This window comes from Spermophilus citellus, assembly GCF_964194105.1.
Source record: "Spermophilus citellus genome assembly, chromosome: 2".
Taxonomy (NCBI): Eukaryota; Metazoa; Chordata; class Mammalia; order Rodentia; family Sciuridae; genus Spermophilus; species Spermophilus citellus.
Genome location: NC_138183.1, coordinates 37,647,124 through 37,664,787, shown reverse-complemented (window position 1 = coordinate 37,664,787; position 17,664 = coordinate 37,647,124). Strand labels below are relative to the sequence as shown.

Sequence of the window (17,664 nt, the reverse complement as noted above, 5' to 3'; positions counted from 1 at the left end):
AATAAAGAGACATTTTATCAAGTTAATTTATGTGCATGTGGTTAGGAAGTCAAATAGGGTAATGTATGAACCCGTATTATTACTAAATAATTTGTAGCATAACTTGTAATACATGACTGTCTTTTGGTTTGTTTAGTCTTCTATGTATTTGTCCCTAGTTATTCCCAAATTCTTTAGCAAATCTGTATTCCTCCCAATCTAATTTTCCAAATGGTCAGACAGTTCCTTTTTCCTTGGCATTGAGGAATGTTGTTCCTCATTCTTCATCTCTTCAACTTTCTTGCAACACTAAGCTTAAACATCATTTTGCCAGAGACCTTCCCTGACCCACTCTCTTAATCAGATCCTCTCATTATCCTATACTTTTTATTTGTGGTATTTATCACAGCTTATAATGGTATTTTTATTTGTACAGTGGTTTGTCTGCCTTCCTTCGCTAGATGGTAAGTTCTTTGAGGACTAGGATACTGCTGCATTATTCACCACTATATTCCTAGCAGTTATCTCAATTTTTGGCTCATAGGAATTTTTGCACAAAGACTAAATTATTAGCCCTTGAAAGAAGTCTTGAGAGAGGGCCTTAAATTACAGGACTGGTTGTAGGAATTAGAAGAGAGGATGGATAGCTTTTTGTTTTTTTGGTACTGGAGTTTGAACCCAGGGACACTTTACCACTGAACTACATCCCCAGTCCCCTTTCTTCCTTCCTTCCTTCCTTCCTTCCTTCCTTCCTTCCTTCCTTCCTTCCTTCCTTCCTTTCTTTCTTTCTTTTTTATTTATTTTGGTAGGGGGTACTGGAGATTGAATTCAGGGACACTCAACCACTAAGCCACATCCCCAGCCCTATTTTGTATTTTATTTAGAGACAAGGTCTCATTGAGTTGCTTAGTGTCTTGCTTTTGCTGAGGCTGGCTTTGAACTCATGATCCTCCTGCCTCAGCCTCCCAAACTGCTGGGATTACCCAGTCTCCTTTATTTTTTATTTTGAGACAGGGTCTTACTAAATTGCTCAATCCTTCTGCCTCAGCCTCCCATGTTGCTGGGATTACAGGTGTGTGTCACCACACCTAGCAAGAGATTCTTTTCCAAAGCAGAGTTATGAGATTTGGGGAGGGCCACACGATGTTCCGTCTAGAAACAATTAGACCTTTTAAGGAGAATCTTATCAGCCCATGAATTCATGTGGAGGACTCATTTTCACTGTGTTCTGTTGAAAGTGAAAAGTTCGGGTCATCATATATTTAACAATAGTTATCTGGTAGGAGATTCTTGATTTGTGGATAACTTGCAAATCCACTCTAACCTTCTTTCTTTGTATTCCTTTGGAATGTTTCCTAGGACAGAATCACTTTGCTTTTACATCTTACAGGGAAACAAAGAACAGAGCCATTAAAAAGGGCTAAAGAATTTGAGGTACCATGCGTATTGGAAAGAAAACATTGGCTATGATGATGACTTTGGTTCACTATTGTAAATTAGTAAATCGCATAGTACTAGGGTCTCAAAAAGGCAGTAGCAGGCATTTGGGTACAAGAAAAGAAGATTCCTGATTCATTTAAATTTTCACTTACTGAGCCCTACACAATACCAATTCCTGATGTCTCATATATCTTTTCTGTAACTCCTACCCCCATCTATAGAAGTATTATCATCGTTGTTTAGAAATGAATCTGAAGCCAGGTGTGTGGTGCATACCTATAATCCCAGAAACTCAGAAGGTCTGTCAAGAGGATTGCAAGTTTGAGGTCAGCCTCAACAAGTTAGTGAGACTCTGTCTCAAAATAAAAAATAAAAAGGGCTGGGGATGTAGCTCAGTGGTAGAGTGTCCCCTGGGTTCAATCCCCAGCACAAAATTTTTTAAAAAACGTAAAAACATAGGGCTAAGGGAACTTGCCTGGTACTGCAGTATTTTTTTTTTTTTATGGATACACAATACCTTTATTTTATTTATTTGTTTGTTGTTTGTTTTTATGTGGTTCTGAGAATCAGACCAGGCAAGTGCTCTACCACTGAGCTAAAACCCCAGCCCCATAATTTGTTTTTAAGAAGGGTTATATGCCCATCTTTTTATAGTTCTCTGCATTGACCAGAAAGAAATGAAAATGACTGGAAGCTGGAAAAACCAAAGCAATGTTCTATTTTTTCATTATAATGGCTAGTAGTTAGCTAAAGTGAGTTCCTATGCCTTAAATAAACACATGTAATGTAAATAGGGACTAAACTCCAGCAAAATGAATGGGAATTGAAATGGAGCTCAAATAAGACAGCAAATTATTGATAAATTCTAGTGAATCTTCAAGAGCCAGAGTTTTTAATTCAAACATAATTTCAGTTGTCAATACAGTATAAACTGGACTCTGATTAATAAATATAACACTTTGGGCTCTGGAAAGAGCTGACTTTAGATTTAACTGTCTTGTCTTTCTTTTGAATGCAGCCATTTCAAATACCTACTTCATAGTTTGCATAGTCCTGGTTATTTGTTTGGTTTTCCTCAGTGAACTAGAAGCTCCATGAAGGCAGGTACCAGGTCTGTTTGTTCATATAGTACAGTCAGTGCCTGGTACTTCATTGGTGCTCAGTTAATATTTTTTACTAATTTATATAGTCCTTATCTAGATTTTGGCATCTCAAGGTTCTCAGGATCATAAATTCCTTCACATACCTGCCTGAAGCAGGAAAGGAAATTCTTCCAGAGCCCTGCTGGTATGCTTCTGGGTTAGGCTGTTACATTCCCCAGGTCCTACCTCTTTGGGTGGAGCCCCAAGGCTTGATGCCACATGGGCTGTGTTTTTGGCAAAGGGGCTCGTCCTTGTTCTGAGGTTCTGACTATAAATGGATTATGCTATTTCCTGTCCCCAGGTGAACTCAGTGGGGCTGCAGCTGGCTGTGAGAGTTGAGTTAACTGCTTTCTCTTCTGGAACCTCCCTACCTCTAGAGATGGCACCAGTATAGGGTGACCAAGTAGGAAATGCCAAACCTTTTCCTGAAGTTCTAAACAGCTTAAGGAGTCCTCCAGATGGAGCTGGAATCACTCCCAGTGAGAAGAGCTGGATCTTACATAACTTTATAGACAGCCCTTTTTAGGAAAAAACAAACTGTTCCTCGGCTACTGCTGGACTTTTTGAGACACATCCTGAATTCTTTCCTAGCTGCTCAGCATTCCCCATTGAAGGCAGCTAACAGGACAAAACTGAAGATTGGTAAGGTTAATGGGGAAAATAGGAAAAGGGAGGGAGAGAGGGATGTCCATCATTCTGGCTGGAACATACTGTTCTGGTTCTCAAGCTGCAGCTCCCATCCAGGCAGTAGAGGGAGCACAGTGTAGTGTGGAGGGAACTCTGAAAGAGGAGTGGTACCTCTCTGCACATTCCAGAAGACAGCCCTTGTATTTCTTTTTCCTTTTCTTTTTTTTAAAGAGATTTCTTTCTTTATTTTTTTTTAAATGGGCCTTTGTGTGCAATGCTGAGAATTGAACCCAGTGCCTCACACATGCCAGGCAAGTGTTCTACCACTGAGCCACAACCCCAGCTCCAGCCCTTGTATTTCTTGTATCCTCCTTAGCACCCCCACACTCTAACAAGAAGGACTATAAACATGTACATGGCTATAATAAACCACATTCTGCTCTGGAGAAAGATGTTTTTCTAGTTTAGTTTGGTGAAGATTCAGTTCCTCCTTAGTTCAATTCAGGAAACATTTTAAGCATCTACCATAAGCCTTTGAAGGGTTTTTGTTGTTGTTATTGTTTTTGTACTGGGGTTGAACTCAGGGGCACTTAACCACTTAGCAACATTCCAGCACTTTTTTGTATTTTAGTTAGAGACAGGGTCTTGCTGAGTTGCTTAGGGCCTTGCCAAGTGGTTTTTTTTTTTTAATTGACTCATGTACATATTTATGGGGTACCGTGGGACATTTTGAAACATTTATACAATGTGTAAAGCATAATGGCATATCCATCACCTTAAACATTTATGATTTCTTTGTGTTGGAAATATTCAGATATTCAAAATCTTCTCTACTAGCTATTTTAAAATACATGATAAATTATTCTTTAAAGGTGTTTAAAGAGGCTGATGTAAATAGACTTCATCTTCAAAGGATAACTCCAAAAGGAGATCAATTTCAAGGTTAATGTAGAAATTTAGTCAAGTAATAATTATAGGTTGGTCTTTAGTCTGTAGGGATAGAGAAGGGTGAATAGAATCAGTAATACTTGATGATCATTGGAATACGGTAGAATGTATAAAGTAGAAAATGACATAAGTAACCAAAACTCAAAATTGATGACTTAAAATAAGTTGGAAGTTTTTTTTTTCCTCAGCAAAAGCAACAAATACAGCCAGCCCTGGCAGCTTCATAGTCATTTGAGACCCAGGCTCCTTCCTGATTTTTCCTCTGTTATCCTTAGGCCATCTTTATGATCACTCATACCCTACTAGCAGCAGGATAGGAAAAGGATGCACTCTGTTCATCATAAAGGGACTGCCAAGAAGTCCACACAGCATTTATATTGTAGCTTAGTAAAATGGCCACTCCCACTGTAAGAGAGATGGAAATGTAGAATTTTAATTGGGCAGCATCAAATCCAGCCAAATACCAAGGTTCTATTAAATTAAAAGTGAAAAGGAGAGTGGATAATTCATTGGCAGCTAATAATTTGGCACCTGGGAAGGTGGGCAACTAATTTGATTCAGGCAAATTGTTTACAAAAGAGCAGAGATTTCACAAAGGTACACATGTACCACTTGAAAAGAGATGACTTTGATCAGTAGGCACAGCTTTAACATTTAAATCTTATTATTGTGAAGAATAAACAATTTAGTTCAGATAAATCCCCAGCACAAGTATCAATATAGCTATACTAATTTAATCTGAATCACTATCAGGTAAAATTGCCATATTTGTGATTTTAAGTATCTTATCATTCATTAATATTCTGATTATAGAAGAGGGTAGACCAAACATATTGCTGCTATTTAGAACAAAATCCAAACAAGGTACAAATTAAGGCATTTGCTTAATCTCTACCACAGATATTAGCAAGGGCTTTGAGAGTCAGGCAAGAGATCCAAGCCCAACTCTTCTAATTTCAAGCTCTGTGATCTTGGATAAAGTTAATCTCTTTAAGAGTCTCGGGTTTCTCAACTCCAAACAGCAGTGATACTATCTACTTTGCATAGTTATAGTAAAGATTAGAAATGCATTTATGACAAACATCTAGTATAGTTGGTAGCATAATAAAAATAGCTAATATTATTATAAGTATTTGTTATTTGCAAGAAGTCATTTATTTCCTTCTATCTCGTGGCACATTGAGAGGTTTTCCTCCAAAGATTTATAACCATTTGTACATTATTCTTAGGTTGCTTCTGTAGCATTTTGGTTCCTGTTTACAAAGCCTGTAACTATTTGTGATAGCACCTCCATTCACAATCTCCCCTTCATCTTTGCTCAAAATGAACTCTCCCCAGCCTCAAACCTTTCATTGATATTTATCACGTCCAAGCCCATCTTCCTGTTAATGGTTTTCTTACTATCCACATTCGTACCACATATGGAAGTAGGGGAGGGGTTGGGGCCTAAGCCAATTGAGGTATGGATTTGGAACCTGAGGGCAGGGGGAAAAAATGTCTTGTAGAATCATGTAATAGTATTGTTAAGCAGAAATAGAAAAATAAAGATGGTTTATAGTTCATTCTGATAATGCTTACTGCATTACTGCTAAATTCCACAGATGCTTTTGAAGTACTTTATGTGAGGGAAATTAGTCAGTCTGTCAGACCCAATACAAATAACCTCAGGATTCTTCCTTTACATTCCTCAGTGGCTCCTTAGCGGGGAGCTGCCTCTGAAATGTCTGCATCAGCCCTGCAGGAAGAAGAAAGAACATCTTCTGGGATCAGAATTTTGAGATACAGACCTTGACTAATGAGACCTTTAATGTCTAGAGTAGGGGTCAGCAAAATGTGGCCTATGCCAGGGTGTTTTCATATGGCCCACAAACTGAGAGTGATTTTTACTTTTTTTTTTTTTTTTTTTTGTAACGGGGATTGAACTCAGGGGCATTCGACTACTGAGCCACATCCCCAGCCCTATTTTGTATTTTATTTAGAGTTAGGGTCTCACTGAGTTGCTTAGCACCTTGCTATTGCTGAGGCCGACTTTGAACCCTCGATCCTCCTGCCTTAGCCTCCCGAGCCACTGGGATTACAGGCATGTGCCACTGTGCCCAGCTGTTTTTTACATTCCCAAATTATTAAATTTCAGATGTTCTTACCACAAAAATGATAAGTTTTTGAGGAGATATATATCTCTTTATATAAAGATATATATCTTTATATAAAGAGATATATATCTTTTTGAGGAGATATATATATGTGTGTGTTAATTAGCTTGATTTAATTATTCCACATTGTATTCATAAATCAGAACATTGCTTTTTACTCCATAAATACATATACATTGTCAATTTACAACAAAACATAAGAAAAAGAATATATGGCATAACAATGTGGCCCACAAAACCTAGATATCTAATCTCTGGTCTTTTGAATTTGCTGATCCCTGATCCAGAGGCCTTTTCTCTAAAAGGAGGTGGGTCTCATCAGACCCTGCAGGAGTTTTAGATGTCTGTTTTAAATCCCAGGATAGGCACTGGCAGAAAGAGGTGTCAGCATCAATGAAGAATAGTTCTGGAGACCTGGCTAACTAACCCCATACTGAGGAATTGCCAGGCTAGCAAGACGGAAGGCTTGTGTTGGGCTTAGAACACAGTATTGCCTTTGTTCTTACTGAGCAGTGGCATACGTCCCTTCGTTGGTGTTGCTTTCTCATACCTTTTAGGCTAAGTTCAGTAAGTCCTGTTGCTGATGCTGTATCAGTGGGATACATGCCTCAGATTGGAATACTGGGCCCCCCATATGGGATAATTCAGTTTGTGACTCCTGGATAGAGCAAGAGGATGCTTCTTTTTGCTACCATGTTCCCACCCAGGGATGCTTTACCACTGAGCTACATTCCCAGACATTTTTATTTTTTATTTTGGGCACTAAGTCCTTAGGGCCTTGCTAAGTTGCTGAGGCTGGCCTTAAACTTTCAATCCTCCTGCCTTAGCCTCCCAAGTCGATGGATTACAAGCATATACCACCACACCCAGCTATATCTTTCTTTTCTAATATAAACTAATGGAAGTCAATTTCTTATGTCTCCATAAGCAGATTCCTATTGCACATGTTCCTCAAATCAGAGGTAGGGATTATAGGCCTGAAAGAAAGGCATTGAACTTTAATGGACAGACTAGGACTACTTCCCAACATCACTGTGACTTAGAAGAGGGAAAACCCCAGGAGGCAGCCAGGGCTCTCTACTTACATACATGAAATGACAGTTCTATTTCTGAAATACTTTACTTAAAGGATTTGATAGAGTTCACATTTCCTGTTATTTGTTTTTATTTTTCAAATATTTTTTGTTGCTACAATATCAGAAGATGTATACAATTAGACCCTTTTCAAGGAAGTAAAAGAGCTTGAAAAGGCAGGTACCCTGCCCCAGATGACCCAGCAAGCCAGGGAAGAAGCCAAGAATGAAAGCAGTGTTTCTATTCTTGGGCATCCTGCCACTGTCTTAGGCATGGGTAGCTTCCAGATAGAACTGAGATCAAACTTCTTTATCACTAGTGATCAGATCTCATTGCTTTGGGGCCACATTGTTTTTCTGATGACCAGGTAGATAAACCTTGAATGACACAAAAAGAATGTATTGAATGAGTGGTTCACTAGCCTGCCTTTCTGCCAGCACCCTAGCTCCTCAAAGTATTGGTATGTTGTGTCACTGATGATGGTTGTGAGTCAGCCACAGTCAGGAAGATGACAGAGTTATTGTTTCTGTGTGCGTGACTGCTTTCTTTGCACTTCAACATTCCTACCTGGTGTGTAGTACATTCTTGTCATTCCAAAGAAGTCTGCTATATACACAGTCCCATAGGCCAGTCTACATCTATTTACATCAGCTCTCCAGCTGCCAGCCTCCTCAGGCTCCTATCTGCCTAATGGAACAAGTAGAAAAATGTGTCAGGAGTTGCCTTTCAGGGAGGTAATTGGGATATCCATAGAGTTCCAGATGCTATGGTCAGAGTATACAGTTGCTAGGATCCTAGCCCTTGGGGGACAAAGAATCTTTCAGGAGGGATCATCTGGGCACTGGCTCTTGGCCAGATGATGGCTGATTTCTTGGTGGTTTAATCTTATTGTGTAATGAATGTCTAGGAAAGAAACTCTGGTGACACAAATTTTCAAGGAATTTTATATTCCTGCTAAAAACTATGCAAATCAATTGAGGACCAGCTTAACCCATTCTTTGTCTCAAATATCTTATAAAACTCTCCAAGCAGACTTTTCTTTTTCATCTTAACACTCTCTGTACTACTCTGGGATTTGTGAAAGGGTCCGCTTTTGGTTGGTTCAATGGCAGTCTCTCCTTGATTTTATTCATCATTTCAATGCAACCAGTTTGTGAGTGGGCGTATGTGTGCCCTGACTAAAACAATGTGTTAGATCTTTTGTACAAGACTCTGAAAAATGCTGTGAGCAAAAGTTTTCAATTTGAGGTCCATCTGGTCCCAAAGAGTTGGGACTAGATACCTGGACCCATGAAAGCTCTGTTTCTTCCCCTTCCCTGTCACTGTTAATGCTAAACTGATTTTCAACAAAGCTGGCTTCCTCCAGAATCCAACTTAGCAACCTGGAGAAGCCTGAGGCCACTCCTATAGCAGAAAGCTGTCCTACATTTGGGCAGTAACCAGTAGAACTTGATACTGACGCCAGAGTGTAAAAATAAACACCTCCTACGGTCTGTCTTAATCCATTGGCATCAGAGTTGCTATTATTAGTCTATAGGCCTCACAGGCAGCTGTGATGGACAGACAACAGCCTAGTCAGACCTATCCTGCCATCTTGAGATCAGAGTGTTCTTCCCCTTCACCTCCTGGGATGTGATCTGGGGCCCCAGGAGAAGCAGCATCAGTCTGGGCTCATACCTACAACAGGTATGAGATGGAGTCCTATAGTGTCTTTAGTCTGCAAGAGCCTGAGGCTCCCAGCGCCAGCTACCAGTCTACAGTATAATGAGCATAAGACGACTGATTCAGGCCTAGTGTAGAGCAGGGGGGAAAAGAGAATATGACTTTCTTTCTATTCCTTTGACTCTTTTTTTTTTCCAGTTGTAGATAGACACAGTACCTTTATTTTATTTTTTATTTTTATGTGGTGCTGAGGATCAAACCCAGTGCCTCACACATGCCAGGCGAGCACTCTACCACTGAGCCACAGCTCCAAAAAGAGATTTTTTGCTCCCCGATTTCCTAGACCTGGAGTCTTTAAAACTGGGAGAGAGGAAAGGACTCTTTCCTCTGCCAGTGGTATAATAATATTAGGGACTTATTACTGAGCATTAATCATGTGTCAGGTATTACATAGAGTATCTTATTTAATTCTCCGTCAAACCTTTGAGGGAAAATATGCCAGTATTACAGCTGAAAGACCTCAGGTTTGGTGAGGTTTACTGATTTCCCAAAGTTACATAGCTGTTTAAGGCCAGGCCCATCTTTACACCAAATCCGTGCAATGAACATTATAGAACATAGGCTCCCGAAGCCTCAAGAACTGGCCATGCTCCAGCCACCTGCTTTTTAAAAATTTAAAAATAAACAAAAACAAGCTGGAGCCGGGCTTGGTGACACACGCCTATAATCCCAGTGGCTCAGGAGGCTGAGATAAGAGGATCTCAAGTTCAAAGCCACTTTTAGCAATTTAGCAAGACCTTATCTCAAGATAAGAAGGGCTGGGAATGTGGCTCAGTGGTTAAGCACCTCTGGGTTCAATCCCTGGTGTAAAAAAAAACAAAAAAACAAGCTGGGCTCAGTGGCACCTGCTTGTAATCTGAGTGCTTCGGGAGGCTGAAGCAGGAGGATAGCAAGTTCCAGGCTAGTGTTAGCAATTTAATGAGACCCTGTCTCAAAATTAAAAAATAAAAACAAGGACTGGGAATGTTACTCAGTGGTAGAGCACTTCTTGTTTCAATCCCTATTACTATGGGAAGAAAAAAAAGAGTTAACAAAAAATATTTGCTTACTTTAATCTTATAACTTAATATTGAGTTATTGGTACATTAAAATGGTTTCTGCTACCACTTGCTAGCAAGGCAAGTGCTTTTACCAAGCCTGGTGACTGTCTAAAGTCTATTGGAAATTAAGGACACCTCCAGGAAAAGGGTTTGACTCTGACAGACTGATAGTACTCCTGACATGACCCCTGCTGAGAACATAACCAGATCAGAACTTGGTTCCCTAGAGGAGCAAGGCTTTGATGGCTTCTTGTGGACATGATGAGGGAAGGGTGCCCTTAAATGAAAAGATTTCCTTGAAAGGCAGCCACGCTTCCCTCTCACTTTATCCTACCTCCCCCACCCTGGACCCACAACTGGCTTGTGTAATTCAATCCAGATTCTTCTCATAACCTACTTCTCAGTGCATATGTGCCCTTTTATTTACAGCTTTGGACAAACTGATTGGATAGCAGCTTACCAGCCTACATGTCTCATCCACTGTCTAGAGGGAGGGAGAGCAGAGAACACTCTGACTTTACTTCCTAGAGCCCAGAAGCCAAAAGGATCAACCAAAGAGTAAGCAAGGTATTAACCACACTGAGCAGTTAAGAAGCAGCATAGGAGTCTTTTGTGTTCCAGCCACCTTACTCCTGAAAACTGTCCTGCAAGCAAAAGCAGGCCAAGCTGGGGCTTTGAGCATCCACCTCTGGTCTCTGTGTTTTCCTGTTCCCTGCTGCTCAGCTACACGTAGCATTGAGAGGCGTTATCCTGTAGTCTCTGCTGCATTCTCAGTCCCCTCATCTGAAGAACTCTGACTGTCAAGGTAGGAACTAAATCTTCCTAATTCCCTATAGTCCCCTCTCCCCATAACGTACATCCTCAAAAGAAATAAGATCTACAGCAAATTCTCAGTCTCTAGGGAATTAAAACCGTAGCAGTTAGAAGCCAGACACTTGGGAGCGCATGTGTCCACACAGTCATGCTGGAATGCAGGAGGGTGAGAAGGAGAGTGTTTATTAACACCTTGCACAGGAACCTCCCTGGGGCTTCAGATTTTATTTTGGCTTAGTTTATAATTAGGCCTGAAAGGGAACTTAAGAGGTCATCTGAGTGAACCCTCTGCCTCCAAATGGGTACAGTTAGTTGAGCTAAGGAGGGAATCAAATGGTTGCCCTGGTGGAGAAAGCATCCACTTTCTGACTGGTCCTGTGGAAAAAAAGAAGTTTTTTGTTTTTTTTTTTTCCCTCTAGGAATAGTCCCTTTTGGACAGAAAGAGACCCTGGAACAAAGCTAGTTTTTTCCCAATTTTTATGGAATAAAGGAAAGCCACCCTTTGCAATGAGGGTCAGTATTTTCTAGCCTGTTCTTTCCTAGCTATAATTTCCTAGTGCTACAGTCTCCATTCATTGAATGGAGCCTTGGGAGCTTGAGGCACTGCTGAGCCTAGGAAGTAAAAGGCTTGGAACTTTTTGAGGATTCTGCCCAAGCTGTTCTCTGTCAGTGATATTTTTTAAAGGTGTCTGCAAATTTTCAGTTCATAAGGGAGAAAACAGACCTGGGGAAAAGAAAGTAGGCCCACACTAGGTAGTCCTAGGGAAGAGCCCATTTGCTTTAGGCTTTTTCCAAGGTGTCTATATTTGACTTTTAGGGGTGGGGTGGACTTTTCTACAACATAGGTAAGAAGTCTAAAGCAAAGCATCTTCTGTGCTTCAAAAGAGGACACTATATTAGGGATCCTAAATAGGAAGCAGCTGGTGTGTCTGGGACAGCCTTCAGCCTAGACCCTTCCAGCACACTCCCAGAATGCTTCCCAGCCTTACTTGGAGACCAAAATAACATGAAACCAGTTAGAAACTAGCCTGAGTGAAGAACAGCTATACTCTACCCCAGGGAAAGACTGATGACCTCCTGGGCGTTGGCTGCCATTTCATTTGTAGACTCCTGAGGCTATAGCCAGGTGCGCAGACATCGAACAGCTTGTTTGTTCTCTTTTTTACAACTCAGGCTCAGATGTCACAAAAGTCCCTGTTACTACCACTTCTTAACTATCCAAATTCTTTCAGCAGCTCTCCCGTATTTCACAGAGAAGTACTTGTCTTGTAGAAAACTCAGAGCTTCTGTCTAATTTCATGGCATCTAAAGATGTAGAACTTTGATAGCTGGAGGGTGGTTATACAAGCTGACTTTCCTGAGTTCATGTACAGGACAAAGTTTATTTATGTTCTGGAAAATTAAGTATGCTATTGAGGCTGGGGATGTGGCTCAAGCGGTAGCGCGCTCGCCTGGTATGCGTGCCGCCTGGGTTCGATCCTCAGCACCACATACAAACAAAGATGTTGTGTCTGCCGAAAACTGAAAAATAAATATTAAAAAAATTCTCTCTCTCTCTCTCTCTCTCTCTCCTCTCCTCTCCTCTCCTCTCCTCTCCTCTCCTCTCTCTCTCTCTCTCTCTCTCTCTCTTTAAAAAAAATTAAGTATGCTATTAGTGAAGTTAACCAATATTATTTTATAAACACTTGGTTTAGCAGCCACAAAGAAAGAGAAGAGATGATTTCTGTCAGTAAATCATTTGTTTCTCTTCCTGTATTCCCAACCCCAACAAACCATGCTCAGTGCTGCTTTTGCCTTTGCCTTTGCCCAGGATCTAATAAGCCATAGCATCCCTTCAGGATGCCTTTGAGGACCAGGCACAGTGGCACATGCCTATAATCCCAGCAACTTTGGAGATTGAAGCAGGAAGATCCTAAGTTTAAAGCCAGTCTTAGCAACTTAGCAAGGCACTTAGCAACTCAGTGAGACCCTGTTTCTAAATAAAATACAAAAAAAGGGTCAGGGATGTGGCTCAGTGGTTAAGCACCCGAGTCCAATCCTCAGTAACAAAAAAAAAAAAAAAAAAAAAAGATGCCTTTGTGGGTCTCCAGAGTAGGGGAAAGGGAGTCAGAGTGTACAGAGCCTTCACTTCCCCAGCTTCAACCAGAGTAGCTATTTTATGTATTTGGGCTGGAAAAAAATAATTTTTTTTTTTGAAACCACCACTCTAACCCTCTTCTCACATCCTGAAATGTCCTCTTTGCTGCCCTGGCCCCCTCAAGAAGCATATTGACAATGATTTTAACAAAATTATTATTCCTTCAAATTGGACTGCTACTTCTGAACATCAGCCAGTGCCTTAGACATAGCGGAATGCAATAGTAGATGCTTGTGGCTTACTTGGTTGATTAGTGACTCACTAAGTGATATTAATTAATAACTCCAGAATGTTTCTAGTTCAGGAAAGAAAGTACAGCTTATCATAATTAATTTGGATTTGTTTTAATTTGACCATTTCTGATCTTGGCTACTGGAATTAATCACACAGTCTGAAGTGAAACCATGGCCACTCACAGGTTGTTGCTGATGTAAAGGATACCTGCCTAGGTTAATCCAAAGAAAGTACCCCTATAAATTTCTAAAGAAGTGTCTTGAAGTGAAAGGTCAGCTTGAGTGCTTATTAGAAAAGACCAGAGACTATTTACTAAGATCTTATATTTCTTATCTGTTTTCTTTTTGTTACAAATTACCTGTCTGGAAGTTTCCAAACCACTCAGTGTCTTGATTGTGGAAAAATGAAGATCTTTTTCTCTGCTGAGATACACTTGTTGTACCATCTAACTGTTTATCAGCAGCCTCCAATACACATCTATATTTGGGAGGTGGTTTGCTCTATTTTTTTGTCTTTAATTAACTTACATGTTTTATAAAAGTTATAATGTATTAAGTTATTTGTAAAGCTAAATAACAGAAAAGGGACATTAGTGGGAAAATTCAAAAAAATCTACAAGTTTAATTAGTAGTAATATACTCAGTGTTTATTTCTTTTTTTTTTTAAGAGAGAGAGAGAGAGAGAACTTTTTAATATTTATTTTTTTTTTAGTTTTTGGCGGATACAACATCTTTGTTTGTATGTGGTGCTGAGGATCGAACCCGCGCCACACGCATGCCAGGCAAGCGCGCTACCGCTTGAGCCACATCCCTAGCCCCTCAGTGTTCATTTCTTTGTTTTAACGTTTGTACCACAATTATGTAGGAGGTACATATGCTAACAGTAAGGAATTAAAGAATGTACAGAAGAAGCCAGTTGTGGTGCACATACCTGTAATCCCAGCTACTCAGGAGGATGAGGTGGGAAGATCACAATTCTAGGCCCAGAGCTGGGATTATAGCTCAGTGGTAGAGCACTTGCCTAGCATGTGTGAGGCACCGGGTTTGATTCTCAGCACTACATATAAATAAATGAAATAAATGTCCATCAATAATAAAAAGTAAATATGAGGCCAATCTGGGCAACTTAGTGAGACCCTGTTTCAAAATAAAATTAAAAGGGCTAAGGATGTAGCTCACTGGTAGAACACACATGAATTCAATTCCCAGAGCCAAAAAAAAAAAAAAAGATGTGCAGAAACTCTGAACTCCCTTTGTGTAAATTCTGTAAATCTAAAATTATTCCAAAATGACTTATTTTTAAAGATTTCTACCTAACCATAAAGGTCTTCACAATGAAGAAAAAAAAGCCAAATAGTACCAAATCTGGGACAGTGTGAGCATCAAAATCAATACCAATAATGGATTGTGACTCACTGAGTTAAAAAAAAAATCCATACTTATACCAAATAAATAAAAAAAGAAAGGAAGGAAAAGGAAAATCTTTTTTATATTAAAATGCCAACTAATAAATGTACAAGGAATAGTAAAGAGAAATTTTTCATGTTCAGCCATTGTAGTAATTGACTAATTCGGATAATAATTATCAATGACTGTTAAAAAGAACTAGAAGAAAACATGCTGGGTTACAGGACACAGTCTGAAAGTAATCTCCCCATAGGTTACCTATTAATTACAAAGGAGAACATGGTAACTTCACAATGGAGAAGCCTGGCAGATACTGTCATAATCAAAGGTTCAAAGTTAGCATTATCAATAAAGTGACCAAATAATCTCCTGAGTTGGGTTTTGTTTTTGTTCTTCTCTGCATTGTGTCTGTTTCTCTTGGACTCCTGCTTTCTGTTTTTGTTCTACTCTGTTCTTTCTTTTAGAGTCTGTCTTTGAAAGTTTGGTAATCTAGCTACTGATTAATATTTAAGAATCAAGTATTAAAAACCTGATTGGAAATCTTGTGGGAGTGAATAGGCACATTAGCTGGTGAATTTGTATGGAGGGCATCTGCAGCAAGCTGGCTTTCTCATGGGGGAACACCCAGAAATCTGTATCTGATAGTCTCCTCTGGATTAATTGAGTTTCTACGGCGAAGTTATCTGCCAGGGCTAAGGGTAGAATAAATCAGTTTAGCTATTGTTATTCTCCAGAAATAGAAAGGAGTCTAGGAATTCTCCAATGGAGACTTTCACTTCTCCAATTTCCATTTTGGCCCGTCATTCTTACTTCTGTGCCTTGTTTTCCTGAGTCTAACCTAGTTCCATTTAAATTTCTCTGGAAAATCTCCAGTTCCCTTTGGGAGCAGGAGAGGGGTCCATCTCCTGACAGTGTAGGGTAGATGGTGGGGATTGGGAGTCTTAAATTGCTGCTTCTAGACTTGAACCAACATCCTGGTTTTTAACTGTTTAGTACTTCACCCTACTTTCAGAGTACTTGGTCTCTAATTCCTGAGTCATTCTAGGATTCTTCAGAGGTGAATCTATTTGAATCTTTGATAGCATCTCTCTCTGTATGCACTGGTTTTGTGTCTAATATTTGTTCTCCTTTGTTGTTTTTGTTGAAAGTAATTTTTGAGAGATGGCAAGGGTATACCTTTACTCTGTTTATTAAAACTTCAAACTTCATAGATACATATCTTTTCTTTGAAGTTTTACATACAAGATTCTGGTTCTGCCACCACTGCAGTCTGCTCAAGTCCTAAACAGATTTTTTTTTCTTTTTGATCCTCCTAAGTTATAAGGACACATCCAATATATAACTCTAAGAGTTCCCCAATTTTATATATATATATATATATATATATATATATATATATATATATATATATATATATTTTAGTTCTAGGCGGACACAACATCTTTGTTGGTATGTGGTGCTGGACACAACATCTTTGTTGGTATGTGGTGCTGAGGATCGAACCCGGGCCGCACGCATGCCAGGCGAGCACGCTACTACTTGAGCCACATCACCAGCCCAATTTTTTAAATATTTATTTTTCAGTTTTCAGCAGACACAACATCTTTATTTTATTTTATGTGGTGCTGAGGATCGAACCCAGTGCCCCGCACATGCCAGACAAGCGCGCCACCGCCTGAGCCACATCCCCAGCCCAAGAGTTCCCCATTTTTTTTTTTAAGAGAGAGTGAGAGAAGAGAGAGAGAGAGAGAGAGAGAGAGAGAGAAAGAATTTTTAATATTTATTTTTTAGTTCTCGGCGGACACAACATCTTTGTTGGTATGTGGTGCTGAGGATCGAACCCGGGCCGCACGCATGCCAGACGAGCGCGCTACCGCTTGACCCACATCCCCAGCCCGAGTTCCCCATTTTTAAAAAAATATTTTTTAGTTGTAGATGAACTTTATTTTATTTATTTATTTTTATGTGATGCTGAGGATTGAACCCAGTGCCTTACACATGCTAGGCAAGCGCTCTACCACTGAACTACAGCCCCAGCCCCAATTCCTAGCATTATTTTTGGTAGTGGGAATTGAACTCAGGGGCACTTTACCACTGAGCCACATCCCCAGCCCTATTTTGTATTTTATTTAGAGACAGGGTCTCACTGAGTTGCTTAGCGCTTTGAACCACGATTCTCCTATCTCATCCTCCCAAGCCTCTGGGATTACAGGCATGCACCACCACGCCCAGCTTAGTTCCTAGCATTTTTAAAGAGTAAGAACAATGCTTTACTTTTCTGTAAAATGTGTAGTTTCATACACACAAAGTACTTTCATACACACTTTTCAGTAGGTTCCTCTTCAAATCTATCGAAGGGTCTCTCTCTCTCTCTCTCTCTCTCTCTCTCTCTCTCTCTCTCTCTCTCTCTCTCTCTCTCTCTCTCTCTCTCTCTCTCTCTCTGCTCCACATCCTTTTTTTAGCCTACTGACTTCCCCTAAAATAGCTTGGTCCAGGCATAGAAGTACTCAGTAGCCAATGGTTGTGTTCATATCTGCTTTATTTTCAACACTCCTAAATTTCTCAGTTACTTAAGAAAGTTATCATGTAGTCACTGAGTTCTGAAGAGTGTTGGAATTGAGGGGTGGAGAGAGGGACCCTTATTCAGTCTATTCAGATTTACCAAAGGTTGCTGTCCCATTTTAGTCAGTTGTATGGCTTGTTTGTGGGGCTTTTTTTCTTATCACTTGATGATAGTGTATATTACAATTATTGATATTTACTGTATGTCAGACACAATATTAAATATTCAATAGGATTAATTCTTTAATGTTGTAGGTGTTAACTTTTATCACCATTCTACAGGAAGTGAGGGTAAGGAAAAGCTAGACCCAGGATCACACAACATACCAATAGCTATTATATCATTTCCAAACTATTATTGATTCAAATAAACAAATTTAACTTATA

At 39.8% G+C, this 17,664-nt stretch overlaps 1 protein-coding gene across 3 annotated transcripts in view; it reads left to right on the top strand.

Annotated features, from left to right (window-relative positions):
• The window catches only part of RUSC2 (RUN and SH3 domain containing 2), a 60,125-nt gene that overhangs the window by 12,247 nt on the left and 30,214 nt on the right, over positions 1–17,664 (top strand). Inside the window, exon 1 of one of the 3 annotated variants that reach the window (XM_081281515.1) lies at positions 10,555–10,930. The exons of the other annotated variants lie outside the window; for them this stretch is intronic. The gene's annotated coding sequence lies outside the window, so the exon portion shown is untranslated. Of the gene's footprint in view, positions 1–10,554; positions 10,931–17,664 lie in introns of those variants that run through there. 3 annotated transcript variants of the gene reach the window in all.